General features: G+C 38.1%; 1 protein-coding gene across 24 annotated transcripts in view; it reads right to left on the reverse strand.

Annotated features, from left to right (window-relative positions):
* The window catches only part of CSNK1G1 (casein kinase 1 gamma 1), a 155,133-nt gene that overhangs the window by 84,989 nt on the left and 54,616 nt on the right, over positions 1-15,528 (reverse strand). The window lies entirely within an intron of this gene.

The following is a 15,528-nucleotide window of genomic DNA, read 5'->3' on the forward strand; positions in this document are numbered from 1 at the left end:
GGAATCCATATTCTTCTATACTAGATACCTAGAGTCAGAACCTAGGATGAGTATAAGAGCAACAACCACCAGTTGGTTAAACCCATATTACATGCCGGGTACTTAGCTACCTTCACCTCTACCTTCACTTCAACTCCACTGATCCTTGGAGGCTAATGTGAACTCCTTCTGAGCGCTTCGTATATACCATATAGCTCAGCCACTGCACTGGATTTCACATTGCTTCTTATTTTTGTCCCATCTTAGTCAGCTGGACTACAAATATCTTGAGAGTAGCGATTTTATTTAACGGTTCTGTCACTGTCCTGTGGTGCTAACATCATGTTCTGCGTATTTAGATACTCAAAACCTTGACTAAAAGTTGTAGGTATGTACAATATGACTATTTTTTACGTAATACACAGAGGTAAACGTTCTCTTTATATACATACATAGTTGAATATATGCATAGAAAAGGACACAAAAAGATGTACACTAAGGTATTAAATGACTGTTTCTAATTTTATATAATAGATTATTTTGATAATAAAAACCTTACATTTGGGGAACATAAGGCTGCTTACAATACTGGTTATTTTTAACAAGCTCTAGACAATAGATGGCCTTTTGCAAACTACACTGTTATACTTTTAATACTGTCATCAGTTTTCCCAGCACCTTTATGTGGAGAAGAGTACATGGACTTAGGAGTAATTTTTGTCTGCAAACAACATTAAAGAAGATTCACAGGTTACCATTCAGAGACTATACTCTGGATCCTCACACAAGACCTTGCACATGGGTCAAAGTTTATTAAATAAATCACATAAAGTGATAAGGTTAAAAAGGAAACACGAACAAGTCAGTAGATGACGCAGATGAGGGAGAGTAAAGCATCTGGGCCGTAAGTGGCACTTGAGGCGTCACTGAGAACAAGCAGGAGAGGATAAAAGGCATTTCTCTAAAACAATACTAACAGTGAGGTGGACAAACGACAGAAAATGCAGAGAACGTGATCAACTGAGTGGGCCAATATGAAAGAAGCCAAGTATACAGGGGAGAATGGTGAGAAACAAAGCCAGAAAAATCCACTACAGACAGAGTGTGAATAACCTGGAAAGCCAGCTTCTTATTCTGAGGTGGGCATACTTTTCCTAAATCCTCATTTTTTTGGAAGATTTGGGGAAAATCTTTTTTTTTTTTTTTAAATACTTAAACAAACTTGCTATATTATAGAAATCATGAAGTTTCCTTAAAAAAAAAAAAAAAAAAGGCAAGAGCTAATAGATCTGCTTATTCCACAGTCTAGGAGGCCTCACCAATCAGTGAGGAATCTTTTCCTCATTTTCCCTGTGTTCAGTTGGGCAGTCCAGTTTTCACAGTTGTTTACTTTCCACAGTGTGACCTTTCCAACTCCTATGAAGGTGGAAAAGAGTAGCTGCCAGGTGAGGCCAGGGAAGGAGGGGATGTGGCGATGCAACTGCTCCATACATGTATGTACGTGTATATACATATGTGTGTGTGTGTGCTCAGTCACTGCAGTCATGTCCGATTCTTTGCGATCCCACGCACTGTAGCCTGCCAGGCTCCTCTGTCCATGGGATTCTCCAGGTAAGAATACTGGAGTGGGTTGCCATTTCCTCCTCCAGCAGATCTTTCCAACCCAGGGATCAAACCTGAGTCTCCTGCATTGCAGGATTCTTTACTGCTGAACCACTGGGGAAGCCCCAAAATACATATGGACTTGCAACTACTCTTCTTGTTTTTAGCTCCTTCTGCATCCCAACTTTCTGAAATTTCCAAATGTCTTCAATTCTTGAACATATCTGGTGTTTATATGTTACAAACTGGCCTACCCTTCAAATCATTCAGCTTTCTCCAGACTGCTAAGTTAGTTACAACTGCTTTCTAGCTTCTACAATTCTGGTACCATTTCTCATCTATTTTTAATCTTCTTTCCCATTTTTTTTGTTGTTGTTGCTGTTCCTTATGGCTTCTATACTTTAAAAAAAAATCCCTTTTCTGTGTAAACTGATACAGTCACTATGGAACAGAGGATGGAGATTTCTTTCAAAAACTAGGTATAAAACCACCATACGACCCAGCAATCCCACTTGTAGGCATATACCCAGAGGAAACCAGAACTGAAAAAGACACATGTACCCCAAAGGTCATTGCAGCACTATTTACAATAGCTAGAACACGGAAGCAACCTAGATATCCATTGACAGATGAGTGGATAAAGAAGCTGTGGTATATATATACAATGGACTATTACTCAGCCATAAAATGGAATGCATCTGAGTCAGTTCTAATGAGGTGGATGAACCTAGAGCCTATTATACACAGTGAAGTCAGTCAGAAAGAGAAAAACAAATATTGTGTACTAACGCATATATATGGACTATAGAAAGGTGGTACTTATGAACCTATCTGCAGGGCAGCATTGGAGACAGACACAGAGAACAGACTTACGGACATGGTGGGGGCGGCACGGGGAGGAAGGAGAGGCTGAGATGCATGGAAAGAGTAACAGGAAAACTTACATTACCATATGTAAAACAGACAGCCGATGGGAATTTGCCGAATGACTCAGGGAACTCAAACTGGGGCTCTGGAAGAACCTAGAAGGGTGGGGTTGGGAGGTAGGTAGAGGGGGAAGTTCAAGAGGGAGGGGACATATGTATACCTATGGCTGATTCATGTTGATGTTTGGCAGAAACCAACACAATTCTGTAAAGCAATTATCCTTCCATTAAAAAATAAATAAAAATCCTTTTTCTAAATATACTTTATAAAATTAAGGCAGCACTCAGCTACCTTAAAATAACACATATATTATAATTACTAATGCATGTATATTTTTACCTCCACTCGGCAGTGAGTTTCCTAAGAACAAGAATATTCCACTCATCTTTTTATCCCTAACAACAAAGATCTGATATATAGTAAGAGATACTTGCTAAAGTGAACCAAATTGACTTGATATGCAGAAGAGTCTTCTGAGAAAGTTTATTTATATATATATATAAAAGCTTGTTTAGAATCAGATTATGGATAATTCTAAATACGAATACAGGAGTTTTGACTTCATTATTTGGCTTGTTGTGAAATCACCAAAAATCTTTGTGCTAAGAGGAAATGTGTAATAGTGAAAGCTATATTTTAAAAATATTAATCTATTAGATAAAAGAGAGAAGAACACCTACAAAGAAAATGAACAGGAAGTTTTTACAGCAGAATACTTAAAGAATAACATTTACCACACAGTATGATTATAAGGATAACAAGAGTTAGAACATATGAAAGTATATTATAAACTGCAAGATGCTAGGTAAACCTAATTTTTATTACTTCTATTATTATTGTAGGTATGATGCAATAATTCCCGGAAGTTTAAAAAATAGGATTTATAATCAAGGTAGCTGAGTGCTTACTTAATTTTATAAAGTATATTTAGAAAAAGGATTTTTATTTATTTATTTTTTAATGGAAGGATAATTGCTTTACAGAATTGTGCTGGTTTCTGCCAAACATCAACATGACTCAGCCGTAGGTATACATATATCCCCTCCCTCTTGAACTCCCCCCTCTACTACCTCCTTAAATGGTTATAAATAACCATTTAAGAAAAAACTAGCAACCTTTGGATTACATATAAACTTGCTGCTGCTGCTGCTAAATTGCTTCAGTATTGTCCGACTCTGTGCGACCCCATAGACGGCAGCCCACCAGGCTCCCCTGTCCCTGGGATTCCCCAGGCAAGAACGCTGGAGTGGGTTGCCATTTCCTTCTCCAATGCACGAAAGTGAAAAGTCAAAGTGAAGTCGCTCAGTCGTGTCCAACTCTTAGTGACCCCATGGACTGCAGCCTACCAGGCTCCTCCGTTCATGGATTTTCCAGGCAAGAGTACTGGAGTGGGGTGCCGTTGTCTTCTCTGATATAAACATGAGAGAGAGGGAAAAGAGAAAGGTGAAAGTTGATACTCTAATTAGTGGACAACAGAGAGAAAACCAGGATGGTAAGCAATGTTCATCTCTATCACAGTGTCTTCCTCCAAGTTCTCGTTAAACACAAAAGAAACAGACAAATCACAAAACACCTCTCAGCTTCAATTTCTGTATCTGTATAAAGGAATATAATCAGAGAAGTACAATAAATGACAGCCTATGTAACACCAAACACGACAGCTGATATATCACAGAATGCTAGTCTTGCTTTTGTTATGTTTACTTTTTCTACTTATTCAAAAAAAAACAAAAACAAAAAAACCTGAACACATCACCCTCTTACAAAGTGATTATCTTTATTCCTAAGAGGCCCTGGAAGTGACTAGGTAATTCTCCTGAGCTATGCATCATTCAAAAGAATTAGTTTGCCAGGGGGCATCATTAAGACCGAAGTGTGTCCATGAGGAGTCGCTTCAGTTTGACTCTTTGTGACCTCAAGGACTGTAGCCCGCCTGGCTCCTCTGTCCATGAGATTCTCCAGGCAAAATTACTGGAGTGGGTTGCTGTGCCCTACTCCACAGAATGTTCCCAACCTATGGATCGAACCCATCCACGTCTCTTGTGTCTCCTGAACTGGCAGGCAGGTTCTTTACCACTAGCACTGCCTGCCTGGGTCATGGGAATTCTCTGGAGGTCTGACGATTAGGACTTGGTGCTTTCACTGTCATGGCCCAGGTTCAATCCCTGGTCCTCTAACTAAGATCCCGCAAGCCACATGGAGAAGCCAAAAATATAAAAAATAAAAGACTGAAGAGGTCAACACAAAACACAGTCAAGTGGAAGGCTAGACAAACACTAAGCCACTCGATGATATACAAAAATTTTGTTCTGAAAGAATTTAATCACAAAGACTGCTGTTGCTGCTGCTGCTAAGTCGCTTCAGTCGTGTCCGACTCTGTGCGACCCCATAAACAGCAGCCCACCAGGCTCCCCAGTCCCTGGGATTCTCCAGGCAAGAACACTGAAGTGGGTTGCCATTTCCTTCTCCAATGCATGAAAGTGAAAAGTGAAAAGGAAGTCGCTCAGTCATGTCCGACTCTTAGCGACCCTGTGGACTGCAGCCCACCAGGCTCCTCCATCCATGGGATTTTCCAGGCAAGAGTACTGGAGTGGGGTGCCATTGTCTTCTCCGAATCACAAAGACAGAGGCTTACAATCCTGCCCACTTAAAACGAATGACTGCTTCAGCTTAAAAAAGTATAAATATATGTAATTATCTACATATCAATACATGAATGATATATGAATAACTGTGAGGTAGGCAGGCGGTTTAATGAACAGAAAAACACCACTGGTGAGATGGCATAATCCCGAGCAGCCAAAGGTTTTAGTGGCTGCACAAAACCCACAACACTTCCCCAGGTCACTTCCTGGTTACGGGTTCTTTTATTGTTAGTGTAAAAGAAACTGCATTACATAGTAGTTTGGGAGCTTTCCATCCAAACTCAGTTCTTTTGAAGCAGCAGTCCTAGATGTGAAGCTACCCATAAAATCCACTGCATGAAGACTTCCTGTTTCAGTAAGTCACCTACAGAGATAACATTTATCATAAGCTCTGTCAGACACAGCACTTTCAAAGAACCAGCAGGTCTCAGCTCTCAGAGTCACACTGATAAAGGAACATAACAAGCCTCGGGTTCCCAGTTTGGTTAGATCTCCAGCTGTCAGATTTTCTTGCCCAAAAGTAAAAGTAGTGCATTTATAAATTATTACCTCGAACTTGTTAAAAAAAAAAAATCAAGTCAAACGAATTTGAGCTAATTAGTAGTTAAAATAAGAAACCACCTTTGTGTAACTCAGGTTGGTTACCATGTCTGTTTAGGGCAGAAACTGGCCTATAGCCTCCGCCATCCAGATAGCATCGCTTTAAACAGGCAGCATGATCAGGGGTAGATGGTAACAAACCCTACAACTTAAAAAAAAAAAAAAGCCAGAGGTCTTTATTATTTTTACTAATTTAATTCTACTAGTTTATTAAAATATTCTTTGGAAATATTTCCCAATGGTTAGCAGTTAACAGCAATGGTTATTCTTTCTTGTGCCAAGTTTTCTGAAGGGATTACTTGTCAATACCAGCAAGTAGTTTATATAAAAAAAAAACTTATTAAATCTTGCTTAACACCACTAGTAATGGTATAGAGCATGTTTACTATTATGTTTACTATTAATATGTAAGACATGTCTGTTTTAGACAACATTAAAATGTTTTCTAAACTGCAGAATATGATCAATAGAGGAGTGTGAAATAAATAAATTCAGTGCATCCTAACATATTCTTTAAAGAAAAATAGTTTACATCACACTTAGTAAAGTGTATTATTTCATAAACTTTTGCTTCAGACACACAGAAATATTGTGTATATATTAGATCACAATATACGTGTTTTTTAGTGTGAGTTAAAAAATAACAGCCATCAATAAAAACCTTCCGAAAAGCAGCTTCCATTATTCCATTTTGAGATATAAAGGTTAGGTCAGTGACTCAACTAGCTCTTATGGCTTTTCTAAACTATTCAACATGATAGTCTATTCTGATCAATGTTAGAAAAATCCTCAAGAATATTGAGGATTTCCTCAAGAAATTGATAAATGGAGTCAAAGAAGTACCTGTACTCCATCTCAAGAGGGTGAGCCTATAAAGTACTTATAGAGGTTATGCTTTATTAAGCATGTGTGTAAAACTTTCTACATTATAGTGGTGAGGGAAAAAAAAACCAAAAAAACTGGAATGAATCACTCCAGAAAGCATGATACTCTACTGCAGAAAAATAATGAAGTACTTCAGTTTTTAAAATTTTTATCATGCAAAATCTCAAAGTTATATAATGATTCCCCCATATAACTACACCTAGTTTCAATAATGAAATGATTTTGAAGCAAATCCCAGTTGTTGTATTATCTCGTCAGTAAATATTTGATTACAGCTCGCCTACAGACTTGAAATATTCTTTAGAATAGATGGACTACCTGCTATCTGAAAATTTGCAACATAAATGTGGTAAACTAAAAGGCCAAACAGAGACCTGTGGATATTGAGGTTATAGTACCTAGTCAGACACTCAGCCATTCAGGAAGAGAAGTCCAAACGGTCACTGAAGAAACAAAATGGGCTAAAAGTGAAAAAACCACAATAATGAACATAGTTAAAGCAACTGATTGCAGAAGAACTGAAACCATGGATTGTCAATGACTTGAACCTGCAGGCAAAAATGGTCCAATATTTTATTAATATTTTTCTGCCAAGAAGAATACAGACCTCCATTCTAGATGATAATCCAAATTTTAAGAGGAGAGAAATATATTAATGAAGTTGTGTGAGTAGTAGAGTATTTACATGTAAAATTAGGCACTCAGCTAATGCACAAATTGGAGAAGCCAAAGATCTGAGAACTTCACAAATCCCAGTGATTCACCTATGCCAATTTCTTTCTCACTGTAATAACAGTAATTACATTAATAGGAGCAATGTCAACTGTTTTTTAGGTTTTTTTATGTCTTTCTTTATTATTAACTATTTGGACAATTTTCTGAAGTCTGGCGCCTACTTTTTCGTCTTTGTTTAGGGCCAGTGATTGTGAAGCAGCTCCTCTTGAGGAATAGTGGAAAGCTGTGTGAGGGTCACTAACACATACTGTTAACATCTAAAACCAAATGTAATAACTCTTGTACAATTGATACCCCCTAATTTTTATATTTATTATTTTTAATTGAGGTATAATTTACATGGAGTATGCTAGTGTAAAATGTACAGTTTAGTGAATTTATACATATCCATACATATATCTGGGCTTCCCAGGTGGCACAATGGTAAAGAATCCACCTGCCAATGCAGAAGACCGAGGTTTGTTCCCTGGGTTGGGAATATCCCCTGGAGAAGGAAGTGGCACCCCACTCCAGTAGACCTACCTGGAAAATTCCATGGACAGAGGAGCCTGGCAGGCTACACTCCATGGGGCTGCAAACAGCTGGACACAACTGGGCACGCATATACCTACGTAACCATCCAGTGAGAGAACATTTTCAGCACTCCAGTAGGCTTTCGTGTGCTTCTTCCCAATCAATAATCCTCATTCACTACTACCCAGTTGCAAGAAATTAGTTTTGCCTATTTTGAACATGTATTACTGAAATCATATAGTAACTACTTGTGTCTGTTTTTTCTGAACATTAATTTTAGAGTCATCTATTTGGTTGCATGTATTAACAGCTTGTTCTTTTCCTTTTCTAAAATAACTGGGGGAAGGAGTAGTTCATGTTTATTAGTCTGTATAATGACTTAATGTTCTGTTTGAACATTCTTGAACGTATTTGTTTTGGTATGCATAGATATGCATTTTCTCGGGCATATACCCAGAGTGGAATTTCTGGGTCACAGAGTATGCACATGTAGAAATAACTAAAATGCCCATCATCTGATGAATGCAGTATGTCCATACAATCCATACAATGCACAAAGAAGCGCTCTGCCTCCAATGAAGTGATTCACAAGAAATTACAAGGCTTCTTACATCAGAGGACAGGTCTCAGGACTTCCCTGGTGGTCCAATGGTAAAGAATCCGCCTGCCAATGCAGGGGACACCAGTTTCATCCCTGGTCTGGAGGATACCACATGCCTTGGGGCAACTAATCCCCTGTATCACAACTACTGAAACCTGCTCGCCTAGAGCCCAGTGCTCCACAAGAGAAGCCACTGTGATGAGAAGCCCTCGAGCCTCCACTGGAGAGGAGCCCCTGCTGGCCACAGCTACAGAAAGCCTGCACGTAGCAACAAAGACCCAGCACAGTCATAAATAAATAAATAGTATTTTTTTAAAGTTACCAAGAAGAAATCTTATAAATTCTCATTAAAAGAAAAATTAATTTTTAATTATCTGTGGTGATGTATGTTAACTAGACTTACTGTGGTGATCATTTTCCAATATATACAAATAAACATTATGTTCTACACCTGAAACTAATATAATATTATATGTCAATTACACCTCAATACAATTTTTGCATAAACATATGATTTTTTTCCTTGATGAATCTACTCAAGATGAATAATAATTATATTACACCACTTGAGCAACACCCTTAGGGGTCAATCAAGTAAACAAGGCTGTTCTGCCCAGACTGCTCTGCTTTGTGACCTTGCTACCTCTCTTGCTATCAGCCTGTCAGTGATCCCTTCTTGATGTATGTAATTCCCTCTTCCTTCTGTGCTTCTACTCTGTGGAAGATTAACAACAACAACAACAAACAAGCAAGCTTGTTGGAAATGCGTATAAAATAGAACACAAAGGCTTTAAGACTGAATGTCTGAAGTACGCAACTTTGGGGTACACAGATCCCAAGGTATCTGTTTTGGTTTGTGTGTTAGTCCTCAGCTTTGATGCAGAGAGCTGGTGCTTGTTAAAAAAATGACACCATGTGCAGCTTTACTACAACATGGATAAAATCTTCAACAAATTAATTTCTAATTCTAATTTACATTAATGTTAACATATTCTACATAGATTTTGTGAAAAAAATGATACATTTAGCCTTCTCTGTTCTGAAATATGAGTATTTTAGAGTAGAATAAAACTGTAGAAAGATAATTAATTTTCACTGATGTGTAAATTTTCTGCCCTACATAAAACTACTGCATCTAGCAAGCTATAGAGGATGATGTATTATATTTCCAATAATAATCTAGTTTCATGAAAATGTTTGTATTATTTACACATATATTTACATAAGCTAGAAGTAACCAAAGTCCAGTTATGGGAATCCACCTGAAAAAGCAGAATAGCCATTAAATTTACAACTATGAAAATCACATAGGAATTTAATAAATTAAAAAAAAAAGCAGAATCTCAAAAGTATATCCAACTTTGTTTACACCAAAGTACATATATGTATGGAGAAGGAAATGGCAATCCACTCCAGTATTCTTGCCTGGAGAATCTCATAGACAGAGGAGGCTGGCAGGCTACAGTCCGTGGGGTCGCAAGGGTCGGACACGATTTAGCAACTAAACCACCACCACCACCACCACCACCATATATATGCATATGAGAGAATATGTACATATACACAATTACACATAACTGAGCAAAGAGTTGCTCTAATTTTCTGTGATGTTACAATTCTGTCTACAAAAATAAAACCCAAATAAACAAAATCCAAACAAGCTTCAAGACTGGAATGATCATTAACTTCTTTATAGGCTGGATGCTCAAATCCCAACAATCTAATTATTATTTAGATTCATCCATCTCTGAAGTAGTTTATATCAATAACATAAAGTAGAAAAAGAAGCATAACAACCACACACACACAATACTGTTAACTTTTAGTTTCACAGTACAAGCATCAGCTTAAACTATCTGCAAAAACCTTTTAATCAAAGAAACATTTAGAATTATTTAAATCACAAGGCATTTACTGTTTCAGCTTTCTATCATTCAAACTGGAGAACTCCTGTATTTATCCTTTAGATATCAACACCAGTAGATTAAAATTGATCACTCTGTGTTTTTTTTTTAAACAATACAGAAAAATGATCAGAAGTTCTAATTAATTTATCATCTCTGGTGGGGGTGGAAAACATGACAAGCAATTACTTCCAAGTTTTTCTTTTCTCTTTTATTGCCAACAAGACAAAGTCCAAAATCTGTACTGTGACCCACAGCCAATCAAGATCAGGCTCCCACTGCACCTTATCCAGATAAAAGGCTAAAGGTAGAATAAGGAACACTGTTAATAATATCCTCCACTGTGATTTTATTCTAAATTTCAAAAATATACTTTGCAAAATTAAAATGAAAAATTATTAATCAATTAGCCCATGCTTTCCCTCCTTCAGTTCAGTTCAGCTCAGTCGCTCAGACATGTCCGACTCTTTGCAACCCCATGGACTGCAGAACACCAGGCCTCCCTGTCCATCACCAACTCCCAGAGTTTACCCAAACTCATGTCTATTGAGTTGGTGATGCCATCCAACCATCTCATCCTCTGTCGTCCCCCTTTCCTCCCGCTCTCAATCTTTCCCAGCATCAGGTTCTTTTCAAATGAGTCAGCTCTTTGCATCAGGTGGCCAAAGTACTGGAACCTCAGCTTCAACATCAGTCCTTCCAATGAGCACCCAGGACTAATCTCCTTTAGGACGGACTGGTTGGATCTCCTTGCAGTACAAGGGACTCTCAAGAGTCTTCTCCAAAACCACAGTTCAAAAACACCAATTCTTTGGCATTCAGCTTTCTTTATAGTCCAACTCTCACATCCATACATGACCACTGGAAAAACCATAGCCTTGACTAGACAGACCTTTGTTGGCAAAGTAATGTCTCTGCTTTTTAATAAGCTGTCTATGTTGGTGATAATTTTTCTTCCAAGGAACAAGCATTTTTTAATTTCATGGCTGCAGTCACCATCTGCAGTGATTTTGGAGCCCCCAAAATAAAGTCAGCCACTGTTTCCCCATTGATGTGCCATGAAGTGATGGGACCAGGTGCCATGATCTTAAGTTTTCTGAATTTTGAGCTTTAAGCCAACTTTTTCACTCTCCTCTTTCACTTTCATCAAGAGGCTGTTTAGTTCTTCGCTTTCTGCCATAAGGGTGGTGACATCTGCATATCTGAGGTAATTAATATTTCTCCCGGCAATCTTGATTCCAGCTTGTGCTTCTTCCAGCCCAGCGTTTCTCATGATGTACTCTGCATATAAGTTAAATGAGCAGGGTGACAATATACAGCCTTGACGTACTCCTTTCCCAATTTGGAGCCAGTCTGTTCTTCCATGTCCAGTTCTGACTGTTGCTTCCTGACCTGCATACAGATTTCTCAGGAGGCAGGTCAGGTGGTCTGGTATTCCCATCTCTTTCAGAATTTTCCACAGTTTGTGGTGATCCACACCAGTCAAAGGCTTTGGCATAGTCAATAAAGCAGAAATAGATGTTTTTCTGGAACTCTCTTGCTTTTTTGATGATCCAGCAGATGCTGGCAATTTGATCTCTGGTTCCTCTGCCTTTTCTAAAACCAGCTTGAACATCTAGAAGTTCACAGTTCACTTACTGATGAAGCCTGGCCTGGAGAATTTTGCGCATCACTTTACTAGCATGTGAGATGAGTGCAATCGTGCAGTAGTTTAAGCATTCTTTGGCATTGCCTTTCTTTGGGACTGGAATGAAAACTGACCTTTTCCAGTCCTGTGGCCATTGCTGAGTTTTCCAAATGTGCTGGCATATTGAGTGCAGCACTTTCACAGCATCGTGTTTCAGGATTTGAAATAGCTCAACTAGAATTCCATCACCTCCACTAGCTTTGTTCGTAGTGATGCTTCCTAAGGCCCACTTGACTTCCCATTCCAGGATGTCTGGCTCTAGGTGAGTGATCACACCATCATGATTATCTGAGTCGTGAAGATCTTTTTTGTACAGTTCTTCTGTGTATTCTTGCCACCTCTTCTTAATATCTTCTGCTTCTGTTAGGTCCATACATATAATTTCTGCCCTTTATTGAGCCCACCTTTGCATGAAACGTCCCCTTAGCATCTCTAATTTTCTTAAAGAGAACTTTAGTCTTTCCCATTCTATTGTTTCCTTCCATTTCTTTGCATTCATCACTGAGGAAGGCTTTCTTATCTCTCCTTGTTATTCTTTGGAATTCTGCTTTCAAATTTCCCTCCTTACCTCTCAGAAAATCCCTGAAGAATAAAGTTGGTCCAACATAGAAACTATATAGTGATACTTGAAGAAAAGAAAACTGGCTATCATTTTATACCTTTTATTTCTTTTCTTGGTAGAAGTATAATTAAACTGAATGTCAGTGATTATCATCTTTGGAATTAGGAATTAATTCTTATGTCCTTTTAAACCTTATACTTTTTAAGCATGTAATATTTCAACTGTACACTTAACCACTACGTGGTGAAACTACATGACACGTATCAGTCCGGGATGTCCCAGATGTGGGCTCTAGTTCCAACTCCCTGGCAAGTTGGTTTATCTTACCTTGACCAAATCACTTAATTTCAAATTTCTTTCATTTTTAAAATGATGTAGTTTAGAGTAGACAATGCCAAAGTTCCTTAGAGGTCTTAGATCCTTCTTAAGTTTTGTTGCTCTGGACTTTTATTCACTTGTTTGTTTTTCGCTTCACTGGGTCTTCGTTGCTGCACACGGACTTTCTCTCGTTGCAGCAAATGGGGGCTCCTCTTTGCTGTGGTGTGTGGGCCTTTCACTGTGGTGGCATCTCTTGTGGAGTATGGGCTTCAGTGTGCACAAGCTTTAGTAGTTGCAGCATTCGGGCTCCAGTAGCTGGGCTCTAGTGCAAAGGCTTAGTGTCTGTGGCATGTGGGCTTAGTTGCCCTGAAGCGGGTGGAACCCTCCCAGACCAGGGATCAAACCTGTGCAGGCAGGTGGATTCTTAACCAATGGAACACCAGGGAAGTCCGATCTGGACTTCATATGTCTATTAAATCAGTCTAAGTTATGACCTTTTGGGGGCAAATACCACTCTTATCTCACAGCAAACTCACAGCCATCTTTTTCACATAAGTGTTAACAATCTAGTTGTCAGATTTAAAATGTAGAGTAGGATTCTTGAATCAAAGTAAGATTTTTTGTTCAATTCATTGCTTATTCGATTTAATGTTAAATCTTGATTCTGTTAACCAGCCACTGTATTAGCTGCCCCACCTCAAGCACTGTTATGTGAGGATTTCATTATTATGTTCTTTCAAGGATCTCCATAACATTCACAATTCAACTGAAAGAACCAAAATATAGAGCTCTATTGTTTAGCATCCGTGATGATAATGATTCAATTTTCTTTGGTGAGGTGGGCAAAACAACTACAAATCTCTACCTTATTAGCTAGCTCATACTTCTATATGTCTTCTACCACTACTAAGTTGCTTCAGTCGTGTCCGACTCTGTGCGACCCCATAGACGGCAGCCCACCAGGCTCCCCCATCCCTGGGATTCTCCAGGCAACAGTACTGGAGTGGGTTGCCATTTCTTTCTCCAATGCATGAAAGTGAAAAGTGAAAGGAAGTCGCTCAGTCGTGTCCGACTCTTAGCGATCCCATGGACTGCAGCCCACCAGGCTCCTCCATCCATGGGATTTTCCAGGCAAGAGTACTGGAGTGGGGTGCCATTGCCTTTTCCAATATGTCTTCTAGAATACTACAAAAAACTGTCATGTTCTTTCCTGAATAAAAATATATGATACACAGAGACCCCTGGTTTAATATGACAGATAAAATTTAGGCATTTCACCCTATGCCTTTCCAAATGCCCAATGAAATGCCAAAAGGAAGAAAACAGAACAACTAAAATAGGTGGGAAAAAAGCAGACTAGAGATGTCAACATTTTGGAAGTGAGAAGTAAATAAATAGCCAAAATAGTAACTGACTTAGTAGATCTGAGAAAGCTAACATGTATGTACTGCAGAATAATTTAATGTTAAGATTACCTAATCATATTGACAGAAATTTTACAGTTCTGTTGGTAACTTGAGGGGAAGAATTAATAAAAGGTATGTAAATAATGAAGAAAAACTTTTTAAAAAGTCAAATATCAGGAGTTTTTAATTCTAAAGGAAGAAGGAATGCGAATGTACTAGGAAGGAAATACAACAGTACTCTCATAGCTCAGCTATGAATGTTATGTCCAAAACCATAACACTATAAATGCAGAAAAACGTTTTAACCAAATTTATGACATAAATATATTGGGAGAATGTGAGAAGTGTATATATGTGACTGGGGATGTTAAGTATGAGTAAAATCAATAAACAATATATAATGTTGGAAAAAAAATATTTAGAAAAAAGGAGGTATCTAGAGGACATTGTTTACACTTGATGTTAGCCAAAGACCTGAGAAGTGATAGAGAACATTGTTTTAAAAAGTTGAAACGCTTAACTGTAGGGATTAGGCTTTTAAAATCGATATATGGTTATTTTCATTAAAATTATATTATAAAAAACATATATCTCAGATTATCTCCAAAATATACAAGCAGCTCAATATCAAAAAACCAAACAACTCAATCAAAAAATAGGCAGAAGGCCTAAACAGACATTTCCCCAAAGAAAACAAACCGATGGTTAATAGACACATAAAAAACTGGTCAACATTCTTATTATTAAAGAAAGACAAATCAAAACCACAATGAGGTATCATCTCAAACCGGTCAGAATGGCCATCATTAAAAAAAAATCTACAAACAATAAATGCTGGAGAGGATGTGAAGAAAAGAGAAACCTCTTGCACTGTTGGTGGGCATGTAAACTGATACAGCTACTATGGAGAAGAGTATGGAGATTTCTTAAAAAACTAGAAGTAAAACTACCATATGACCCAGCAATCCCATTTCTGGCATATACCCTGAGAAAATCACTATTCCAAAAGACACATGTACTCCAATATTCATTGCAACAATATTTACATTAGTCAGGATATGGAGGCAACCTAGATGTCCACTGACAGATGAACTGATAGAGAAGCTACGGTACACATATACAACGGAATATTATTCAGCCAAAAAAAGCAATAAATTCGAGTCA

This window comes from Bos grunniens, chromosome 10 (assembly GCF_055505025.1).
Source record: "Bos grunniens cultivar Pamir isolate PY7600 chromosome 10, Bosgru_T2T1.0, whole genome shotgun sequence".
Lineage (NCBI taxonomy): Eukaryota > Metazoa > Chordata > Mammalia > Artiodactyla > Bovidae > Bos > Bos grunniens.